This window comes from Coregonus clupeaformis, chromosome 2 (assembly GCF_020615455.1).
Source record: "Coregonus clupeaformis isolate EN_2021a chromosome 2, ASM2061545v1, whole genome shotgun sequence".
In the NCBI taxonomy this organism is placed as follows: Eukaryota; Metazoa; Chordata; class Actinopteri; order Salmoniformes; family Salmonidae; genus Coregonus; species Coregonus clupeaformis.
In genome coordinates, this window is record NC_059193.1 from 30,031,826 (window position 1) to 30,043,044 (window position 11,219).

Consider the following 11,219-nt stretch of genomic DNA (forward strand, 5'->3'; position numbering starts at 1 on the left):
TGGAATGCATTTCAATTAACAGGTGCGCCTTCTTAAAAGTTAATTTGTGGAATTTCTTTACTTCTTAATGCATTTGAGCCAATCAGTTGTGTTGTGACAAAGTAGGGGTGGTATACAGAAGATAACCTTATTTGGTAAAATACCAAGTCCATATTATGGCAAGAACAGCTCAAATAAGCAAAGAGAAACAACAGTCCGTCCATTACTTTAAGACATGAAGGTCAGTCAATCTGGAAAATGTCAAGAACTTTGAAAGTTTCTTCAAGTGCAGTCGCAAAAACCATCAAGTGCTCTGATGAAACTGGCTCTCATGAGGACCGCCACAGGAAAGGAAGACCCAGAGTTACCTCTGCTGCAGAGGATAAGATAATTAGAGTTACCAGCCTCAGCTTGCAGCCCAAATAAATGCTTCGCAGAGTTCAAGTAACAGACACATCTCAACATCAACTGTTCAGAGGAGACTGCATGAATCAGGCCTTCATGGTCGAATTGCTGCAAAGAAACCACTACTAAAGGACACCAACAAGAAGAAGAAACTTGCTTGGGCCAAGAAACACGAGCAATGGACATTAGACCGGTGGTTCCAACCTCGGTGTCTTTGTGAGACGCAGAGTAGGTGTACGGATGATACAGTGCTATGAAAAAGTATTTGCCCCCTTTCTAATTTTCTCTACTTTTGCATATTTGTGATACTGAATGTTATCAGATCTTCAACCAAAACCTAATATTAGATAAAGGGAACATAAGTGAACAAATAACACAAAAATTACATATTTATTTCATAAACAAAGTTATGCAACACCCAATTCCCTTGTGTGAAAAAGTAATTGCCCCTTACACTCAATAACTGGTTGTGCCATCTTTAGCTGCAATGACTCCAACCAAATGCTTCCTGTAGTTGTTGGTCAGTCTCTCAGGTCGCTGTGGAGGAATTATGGCCCACTCTTCCATGCAGAACTGCTTTAACTCAGTGACGTGTGGGTTTTCAAGCATGAACTGCTAGTTTCAAGTCCTGCCACAACATCTCAATTGGGATTAGGTCTGGACTTTGACTAGGCCATTCCAAAACTTCCAATTTGTTTCTTTTTAGCAATTTTCATGTAGACTTGATTGTGTGTTTTGGATCATTGTCTTGATGCATGACCCAGCTGCGCTTCAGCTCACAGACGGATGGTCTGACATTCTCCTGTAGAATTCTCTGATACAGAGCAGAATTCATGGTTCCTTCTATTAAGGCAAGTCGTCCAGGTCCTGAGGCAGCAAAGCATCCCCAAACCATCACACCACCATCACCATGCTTGACCTTTGGTATAATGTTCTTACTGTGAAATGCAGTGTTTGGTTTTCGCCAGGCATAATGGGACCCATCTCGTCCAAAAAGTTGACTCAAGTTTGCCAAAAAGCACCTGGATGATCATCAAGACTCTTGGAAGAACGTTCTATGGACAGATGATTCAAAAGTATAACTTTTTGGACGACATGGTTACAGTAATGCCTGGCGAAACCAAGGCACACTTAACCAGCATGGCTACCACAACATTCTGCAGCGATATGCCATCCCATCTGGTTTGCGCTTAGTGGGACTATCATTTGTTTTTCAACAGGACAATGACCCAAAACACACCTCCAGGCTGTGTAAGGGCTGTTTGACCAAGAAGGAGAGTGATGGAGTGCTGCTTCAGATGACCTGGCCTCCACAATCTCCTGACCTCAACCCAATTGAGATGGTTTGGGATGAGTTGGACCGCAGAGTGAAGGAAAAGCAGCCAACAAGTGCTCAGCATATGTGGGAACTCCTTCAAGACTGTTAGAAAAGCATTCCAGGTGACTACCTCATGAAGCTGGTTGAGAGAATGCCAAGCGTGTGCAAAGCTGTCATCAAGGCAAAGGGTGGCTACTTTGAAGAATCTAAAATATATTTTGATTAGTTTAACACTTTTTTAGTTACTACATGATTACATGTGTTATTTCATAGTTTTGATGTCTTCACTATTATTCTACAGTGTAGAAAATAGTAAAAATAAAGAAACCCTTGAATGAGTAGGTGTGTCCAAACTTTTGACTGGTACTGTATATAAGTGTAAAAAAAGAACAGGTTTAGTTAATGTACTTTGTTTTATAAAATGTGTTTTATCACAAAGTGCTTATACAGATACCCAGCCTAAAACCCCAAAGAGCAAGCAATGCAGATGCAGAAGCTCAGTAGCTAGGAAAAACTCCCATGAAAGGCAGGAACCTAGGAATAAACCTAGAGAGGAAGCAGGCTCCGAGGAGTGGTAGCCCTCTTCTGTCTCTGCCTGCGGGTGGAGATACGAGTACATAGCCATTAAGGTCAATTTACTAGACTAGGCTAAAATGTTTATTAGCCTACCATGAACTTCAAATAGGCCTACCGGTAGCCAGTGATAGTGTTAAAAAAAAAAAAAAAGGTGGGTAAACTGCCGGTGAAAATGGAACACTCCCTATACGGGGCGGCAGGTAGCTTAGTGGGTAAGAGCGTTGTGCCAGTAACCGAAAGGTCGCTGGTTCTAATCCCCGAGCCGACTAGGTGAAAAATCTGTCGATGTGCCCTTGAGCAAGGCACTTAACCCTAATTGCTTCTGTAAGTCGCTCTGGATAAGAGCGTCTGCTAAATGACTAAAATGTAAATGTATACTTTCAATGCATAAAAAAAAAGATGGTTATGCCTAAACAGCATTTACCCTCCACCACTGCCAGTGGCCAGTCCTCTATTGGCTGTGCTGGGTGGAGATTATAAGAGTACATGGCCGTAAGGCCAGATCGTTTTTAGATGTTCAAACGTTCATAGATGACCATGCAGGGTCAAATTATAATCATAGTGGTTATAGATGGTGCAACAGGTCAGAACCTCAAGAGTAAATGTCAGTTGGCTTTTCGTTGAGCATTGATATTGAGACAGGTGGGTAGAGAGAGAAAGGGTCAAAACAGCAAGTTTGGGACAAGGTAACACTTCCAGTGAACAGGTCAGGGTTCCATAGCCGCAGGCAGAACAGCAGAAACTATATCAGCAGCACGACCAGGTGGACAGGGACAGCCAGGAGTCGTCAGGCCAGGTAGTCCTGAGGCATGGTCCTAGGGCTCAGGTCCTCCAGGAGGAGAGACAGAGAGAGGAGAATTAGAGGGAGCATACCTAATATCACACAGGACACCAGATATAAATTATATTAAAACTAAGTGTTCCAAGCAATTTAGAATTTGAAGGACTACATCTGAGCAAGCGCAGTTAGGTTTAGCATAGTTGGTTGTGTCAAATTCGAAAGACAGTCTAATCAGCTTTTATTTTTCATACTATAGACTGAGAGGAAGAGGCAAAGCGAGAGGATTAACTCTCTCCAAAATCTGTCCAAAATAAGCCAATGGTTTAAGTAGACCTACACTTGTTGCCTGCATAGACGTTAAAAAGATGGTATCCTGCTGGGACAACGACTCCTATTGTTCGGGCGGAGATATGAGCATCTTGTCATTATATCCAGACCTCGGCTACAGAAACAGTGTTGCCAACTTAGCGACTTTGTCGCTAAATTTAGCGAGTTTTCAGACCCCTCTAGCGACACATTTTTAAAAAAGTGACTAGCGACAAATCTAGCGACTTTTTCTGGTGTTATTGGAGACTTTTGGAGACTCTGATGTGAACGCATGTATCGTTCTTACTCTTCTCAATGAGCAGCGGGTGCTGCCGTGGACCCCACCCCCGTCCCAAAGCACTCACAGGCGGCCTAGTCCTCGCGCAGCAGTCCCTCCCAGCTGCAGTCAGAGCAGGAGATGTTCACCCCTCCGAGTGCAGACTGCAAATTAATCCCGCATGTGGGAAGCCGCCGCTGGCTGATCCCGCCCTGGCTTACATGTAAATGTAAAACATAAAAAAATTAAAAAGAATCGACAGAAGAAAGTTCATTTGTAGTTATAAACATATTTAGGGTGTTTTTTACTCACTGGTCCCAGACCCTTGGCGCTCCACTGTTGCACACTGTTGCCAGGCATAAGCTGTTATCATAACAACCTGTAGAGTCATCACCCATAGACACCATTCCACTGTACTCTAAGTACCTACGTTCAAGGACGGTTCACAGACAACAAAGAGGCAGTGTTCGTATCTGTAAGAAATACAAGTCTTATCTCATCCTACCCCCTAACGTTCCTCACATGAATCACAGCTTGTTATGTGAAACAATTCATATCAGTACAGTATAAACCTATGTTTAATCACCAATGCATTCCTTCTAAGCTATTCATCCCTCCAGTTATGAGAAAATAGATCCCCACAGCAGTCTTAGGTTACAGCTCTCCACAAATCAATCAAATGTGATATATAAGCTGGTAATACAAATGTACAGTGAGGGGAAAAAAGTATTTGATCCCCTGCTGATTTTGTACGTTTGCCCACTGACAAAGAAATTATCAGTCTATAATTTTAATGGTAGGTTTATTTGAACAGTGATAGACAGAATAACAACAAAAATATCCCGAAAAACACGTCAAAAATGTTATAAATTCATTTGCATTTTAATGAGGGAAATAAGTATTTGACCCCTCTGCTAAACATGACTTAGTACTTGGTGGCAAAAAACTTGTTGGCAATCACAGAGGTCAGACAATTCTTGTAGTTGGCCACCAGGTTTGCACACATCTCAGGAGGGATTTTGTCCCACTCCTCTTCTCCAAGTCATTAAGGTTTCGAGGCTGATGTTTGGCAACTCAAACCTTCAGCTCCCTCCACATATTTTCTATGGGATTAAGGTCTGGAGGCTGCCTAGACCACTCCAGGACCTTAATGTGCTTCTTCTTTTGAGCAACTCCTTTGTTGCCTTGGCCGTGTGTTTTGGGTCATTGTCATGCTGGAATACCCATCCACGACCCATTTTCAATGCCCTGGCTGAGGGAAGAAGGTTCTCACCCAAGATTTGACGGTACATGGCCCCGTCCATCGTCCCTTTGATGCGGTGAAGTTGTCCTGTCCCCTTAGAAGAAAAACACCCCCAAAGCATAATGTTTCCACCTCCATGTTTGACGGTGGGGATAGTGTTCTTGGGGTTATAGGCAGCATTCCTCCTCCTCCAAACACGGCGAGTTGAGTTGATGCCAAAGAGCTCCATTTTGGTCTCATCTGACCACAACACTTTCACCCAGTTTTCAAGCTGCTTGGCGATGGTCTTGTAGCCCATTCCAGCCTTGTGTAGGTCTACAATCTTGTCCCTGACATCCTTGGAGAGCTCTTTGGTCTTGGCTATGGTGGAGAGTTTGGAATCTGATTGATTGATTGCTTCTGTGGACAGGTGTCTTTTATACAGGTAACAAACTGAGATTAGGAGCACTCCTTTTAAGAGTCTGCTCCTAATCTCAGCACGTTACCTGTATAAAATACACCTGGGAGCCAGAAACCTTTCTGATTGAGAGGGGGTCAAATACTTATTTCCCTCATTCAAATGCAAATCAATTTATAACATTTTTGACATGCGTTTTTCTGGATTTTTGTTGTTGTTATTCTGTCTCACACTGTTCAAATAAACCTACCATTAAAATTATAGACTGATCATTTCTTTGTCAGTGGGCAAACGTACAAAATCAGCAGGGGATCAAATACTTTTTTCCCTCATTGTATGGTGTTGTTGCGAATGCATGACCCCAGACAATGATTATTGGAATGTTCGATTCACTTCGATAGCTTCTAAAATGCACGAGCCCTCGCTAGGTAATCAATTGTGCATGCTGGAGTTGTGCATACCTGGCTGATAGCAAGTCACAAGACGTCTTAATGTTACGTTAGTCACTATAGCTAACTTCATAAGTACTTAAAGTTGAAAATATCCATGCCCAGTTTCAACCGTTGACAGTACAAGGAACACCCAACAGGCATGCTCGCCCCTGCCCCTTCAAAAAGCTAGATAGCTAGCTAACCTTACCTTAGTTCAGGGTGCGTTCCAGGTCGCTTTTTGCAGTTGTACTGCATTTATCTGAAGAATGACATCTCTTCCCCATCTCTCAAGGAATCAATTTCGAATCCCCCAAATTCAGAGGAAGAAAAAAGTGAAACAACTGGTAAAGAATTTGTGAATCCTGAAGATTACATCAAACATCCACTACAAAATAAGTAAGCAGCTAGCTATCCATTTTAAATCAACCTATATCAGTGTGAACTAGCTAGCTAAGTTACAGTATGAAGATGGGCAGAAACTTCTTCTGGAATAGAAGTCCCCAATGTCATGGCGATGTTGGCTAGCTATGCTCATCCGCATTAACACATCGGGGTCTAACGGTCGTCTCGCACCAAACTGAACTGCGGCCGTCAAATCAAAGGCACTGCTTCGATATAAAGTAGATTTTGACATTTTAACAAGGTTAGAGTAACAACATGTTGAACAACTTAAGACATTGCCACAAATCTAGGTTGTGCCTTTAGATTTCGAGAAAATTAACAACTAAGGAAAATGTTTAACTTCTCAAACCCCGGCCTGGTCTGCTTGGTCTGTTTCGCAAGCATTCCCGGAAGTCTTGCGATGTTGCATCGCTGGGTTTAGACACTGGCTATATGCATTGGGATATCAATTATGCAATGTTAATGTTTGAAGATGACTGCTTTTACCAGTCTTGTCAGGCATGGACAGCTATAAATATTACAGAAAGCACTGTACATCCCTAAAAGTGTTCTATGGCCTCTGTTATGGACCATTAGGCACATAGAACTTGCCCTGTAACCACAAGCTCAAGTACTACTCTGGTTCCCCCTTAATCGCTACACAATTTGTAGGAAACATACATAGTAAACTGAAAGCTGTCATAAGGTTGACTGGGAATATATGCTTTGCCTGATGCATTGTCAATATAAGCTTGTAGGGCTATAGTGTTGACAAAGTCTTTGCATTTTGTTTGCAATGCAGATGGGCTCTGTGGTTCTTTAAGAATGACATCAAAAACCTGTCAAGCAAACCTCTGTCTCGTCTCCAAGTTTGACACAGTGGAAGACTTCTGGGCGTAAGTATTTCATTGTGGAAAATCGCCTACAACAGTGGTTCCCAAACCGGTTTTCAACTTACTCTTGAAAGTTGTAATAGCAGAATGCACAAGGTGCAATTTCGAAATTGGGTAGTGCATCATCAGTTTTCCTCTTGTCATGTCAGTCATTGCATACCTTAGAGAGCTATTTATAACTTGTCAGAAATGTCCAGATCAACTAGCCCATCAACACCGTTTTTTAGCTAGGTTTTTTTAGCCCATAGATTTTGTAGTAATTTTCGAGTCACTCAAATATCACATGAATACACATTAGACATGGCAAAATGTATAGAATTTAAAGAAAATGGGCTTCAAAACTGCACATTTGTCTCTGCACCTCCATGACAAAATGTGTAGAATTGCAGGAAATAAGCTTTAAACCTGCAACGTTTTCAGTTTGGGTCATGAGCAGTACTTGTGCCCATAGAAATAGATGTGGCGGGGGACGCAGGATGTTCCCCAATGCAGGAAGGGGGGCCTGGGAACCCCTGGCCTACATGCTACATTGATGACAAAGACTGTATTCTGACTTTTACTGCCTCTCACTACGATGCCTTTTCTCCTTTCCTCAGTCTGTATAATCACATCCAACTATCAAGTAACTTGATCTCTGGCTGGGACTATACACTTTTCAAGGTAAGGGTGATTTTCCCCATCTGTAATAATAATAATATAATATAATATATAATAATAATATAATAATCTCACACCTGCTCCTTTTTTGTTCCATACACTTTTCAACATCCATACCGGCACATTTTTGTCTGTTCAGGTTGTGGCCATTAGCAGCAACCAATTAATTGTCCATAACATTCCGTTAATTCACCGAAGTTCAGTTGAGTTCTTGACTTGCCCAGTGCCTTTTAGACAGAGGGCTACACTATGACAGGGAGTTGTCACATTTCCCACGGTCTCGTTTCAGCCTGTGGCTTTAGCTTTTACTGCAAGGGTTATGACTCCTCCCAAGGACGTCAGTCCGCCCCATATCGACTACTACTCAGACTGATGCAATTGCACAAGCCTCTCCCAGTGATAATTAAATGTCATGCTTAGCTACCAGTGTCACTTCAATCCACTTTCAGTTCTGTTCCTAGTGTCGAACTAGATTTCAATTCTAGGTTTCATCTATTCGTCTTTGAATAACAACCAAACATGCAGAAACTAACTGAGAACAGAGTTGTTCTTGGATATAGCTTAATCGCTTTATCTAAACACAGTTTAATCCAAAGCCCATCTCCTATCTTGTAGTATCAAGTTCTGCAACAAAAACAAGCAATTGTCGAGGTTCCTGCTCTACAGTTTGCTCTGCACAGATGGCAAGCAACCCCTGACCTATAAAGGCAAACATGGTGTAGGGCTAAAAAAAAGGTAATGTTCTTGACCTTTGCACCCTGATCCTGGTCTGTTTTTGTGCTGCAGGATGGTATTTAGCCCATGTGGGAGGACAAGAGGAACAAGCGTGGCGGCAGGTGGCTCATCACACTGTCCAAACAGCAGCACAGGGCCGACCTCGACCGCTTCTGGCTGGAAACGGTTAGTACCTCACCCCTACAGGTCTGATTACATACACGAGGTGCAGAACTACACTATTTGTATTTTACCATACTCTGTAAAAGCTGTGATGTATTTGTCATGTTAAGTGTGTGGGACATAACTGCTATCTAATGACCTCTCTCTTACACACAAAATCATTCTTAGACATTCACATACACAGCCTACATAGTACATCCACACATGTAATCCATGTCTCAGAAAGTTGACTATGTTTAGCTGTTCAAATGTTAAAAACATCTGGCTGTCCATGTGCGTTGCAGCTCCTGTGCCTTGTGGGCGAAGCTTTCGATGACCATAGCGACGATGTTTGCGGGGCAGTTGTCAACATCCGAACGGAGGAGGAGACAAACTCGCGATATGGACCACAGACTACGAAAACAAGGATGTCATTACACATATAGGGTGAGCTGGTGTCGCAATACCATTTAGTTAGCCCTGAAAGATGTTGACCATCTATTTTTATCCATATCCAGATATTCTGATGTTTACTAAACAATGTGTATTTGCCTTTCTCTGTAGGTGGGGGTGGAAGGACAGGTTAGGCGTGCCACGCAGGTGATCATCGGATACCAATCACACAAGGACACTGCCACTAAGAGTGGTTCCACCACCAAGAACATGTTTGTCGTCTGAGGAACCTCGACAAGCACCATGGGATTTATTTTATGTTTTTTTCTTTGTTTGCTTGGTAGTTTTTCCTTTCCGTTCTGCTTCCATGGCGTTCGTTGAAATGCTGTTGAATCTGTTACCCAATTGAAACCAAAGCTTCAACACAGGTAATTGGACTGCCTTCATTCAATCAATTGCAATATGATTCCAAGACAAAATGTTCTCATTCATATCTGCCCCGAAACAAACCTATACCTTACCTTCGATGAAGGTTGGAATAACCATGAGAATTGGAATACAACATTATTTGTTTAAATTTGATAAACATGTTTTTTTTTAAGGCACCATTTTACTATCTTCTTTATGGGGATATACTAAGAGTATTTTTGCTTCTGTATTTTATGTTAAAAAGCAGCACACTCGTGCTGTCCTTTTGCTTAATTTATTTTGCTTTACCCGATCTAAACAAGTGCTGTAGTTTCCTCCATTTATTATTTTCAATTGGTTTAGCCTAAAGAGGTCCAAGTTGACATACAATAATTTACCTTCAGTGAAATCTTTGTTCATTAAACATTTTGTGATGCAGTTTTATGTAGCATTCTGATGTTTATTTCTGTTACAATATTGTATTTTTCATGTAAATCTGTATATTCGTTTTTACATTTCCTCGCCAACCACATTAGAATGGTTTAATAAAGTGTATGTAAAACTCGATCATTGACGGTCTATTAGGTGTGACTGAATGCCTTGCTTTGGCACGCTGTCCCACTCCTATGAAAATGGTACATAAGATGACTGTAAATAAACATGTTCAGGATGTTGTCTTAACTCTGGAAGTGGAGAGATTCCTCTTAAATTTAAATAGATGTTGCTGCCTGTAGACCTTAAATACTGTTTCAGAGAAGCCTTTTAAATCTCAGTCTCAAGTCCCACCAGACTCATTCACAGTGCAATTGTATGCCTAACAAAGTGGTTAAAAAAAGAACGCATCAAGTGAAACCTCAATTCTCACTGCAGATGCTTAAGTCTACCAATTATCACCCCTGTGCTGGAATGCTAATTTCTGAGGTGTGGATGTATTGAAGCACTGGATATTTCTTGGTAGCCTTGGACACCTCAAATTCAAATAACATGAACTTTTTTTTAACGTCATTTAGCATACGGTCTTGTCCAGAGCGATTTACAGTAGTGAGTGCATATTTTTTGGGGAGGACCATGGGACACCATGACATAAGCCTTTTCGTGACATAACTACATGTTTGCATTATTGTAGCCATTTTCTGTAGCCTATCAACTATGCCTCTGTCTATCCCTGTTCTCTCCTCTCCGCACAGGCTATACAAACGCCTCACACCGCGTGGCTGCTGCCTCTCTAACCTGGTGGTCCCTGCATGCACGACCCACGTGGAGTTCCAGGTCTCCGGCAGCCTCTGGAACTACCGTTCTGCAGCCAACAAGGCAGAGTTCATCTCAGCCTATGCTACCCTCCAGTCCCTCGACTTCTTGGCGCTGACGGAAACATGGATTACCACTGAAAACACTGCTACTCCTACTGCTCTCTCCTCGTCTGACCATGTGTTCTCGCATACCCCGAGAGCATCTGGTCAGCGGGGTGGTGGCACAGGAATCCTCATCTCTCCCAAGTGGACAGTCTCTCTTTTTCCCCTGACCCATCTGTCTATCTCCTCATTTGAATTCCATGCTGTCACAGTCACTAGCCCATTCAAGCTTAACATCCTTGTCATTTATCGCCCTCCAGGTTCCCTTGGAGAGTTCATCAATGAGCTTGATGCCTTGATAAATTCCTTTCCTGAGGATGGCTCACCCCTCACAGTTCTGGGTGACTTCAAACTCCCTACGTCTACCTTTGACTCATTTCTCTCTGCCTCCTTCTTTCCACTCCTCTCCTCTTTTGACCTCAGCCTCTCACCGTCCCCCCCTACTCACAAGGCAGGCAATACGCTTGACCTCATCTTTACTAGATGCTGTTCTTCTACTAATCTCACTGCAACTCCCCTCCATGTCTCCGACCACTACTTTGTATC

The 11,219-nt window shown here is 42.4% G+C and overlaps 1 pseudogene; it reads left to right on the forward strand.

Moving 5' to 3' along the window:
- Nucleotides 1–5,592: 5,592 nt before the first annotated feature.
- On the forward strand, nt 5,593–9,984 carry LOC121534485 (annotated as a pseudogene).
- Nucleotides 9,985–11,219: the final 1,235 nt, after the last annotated feature.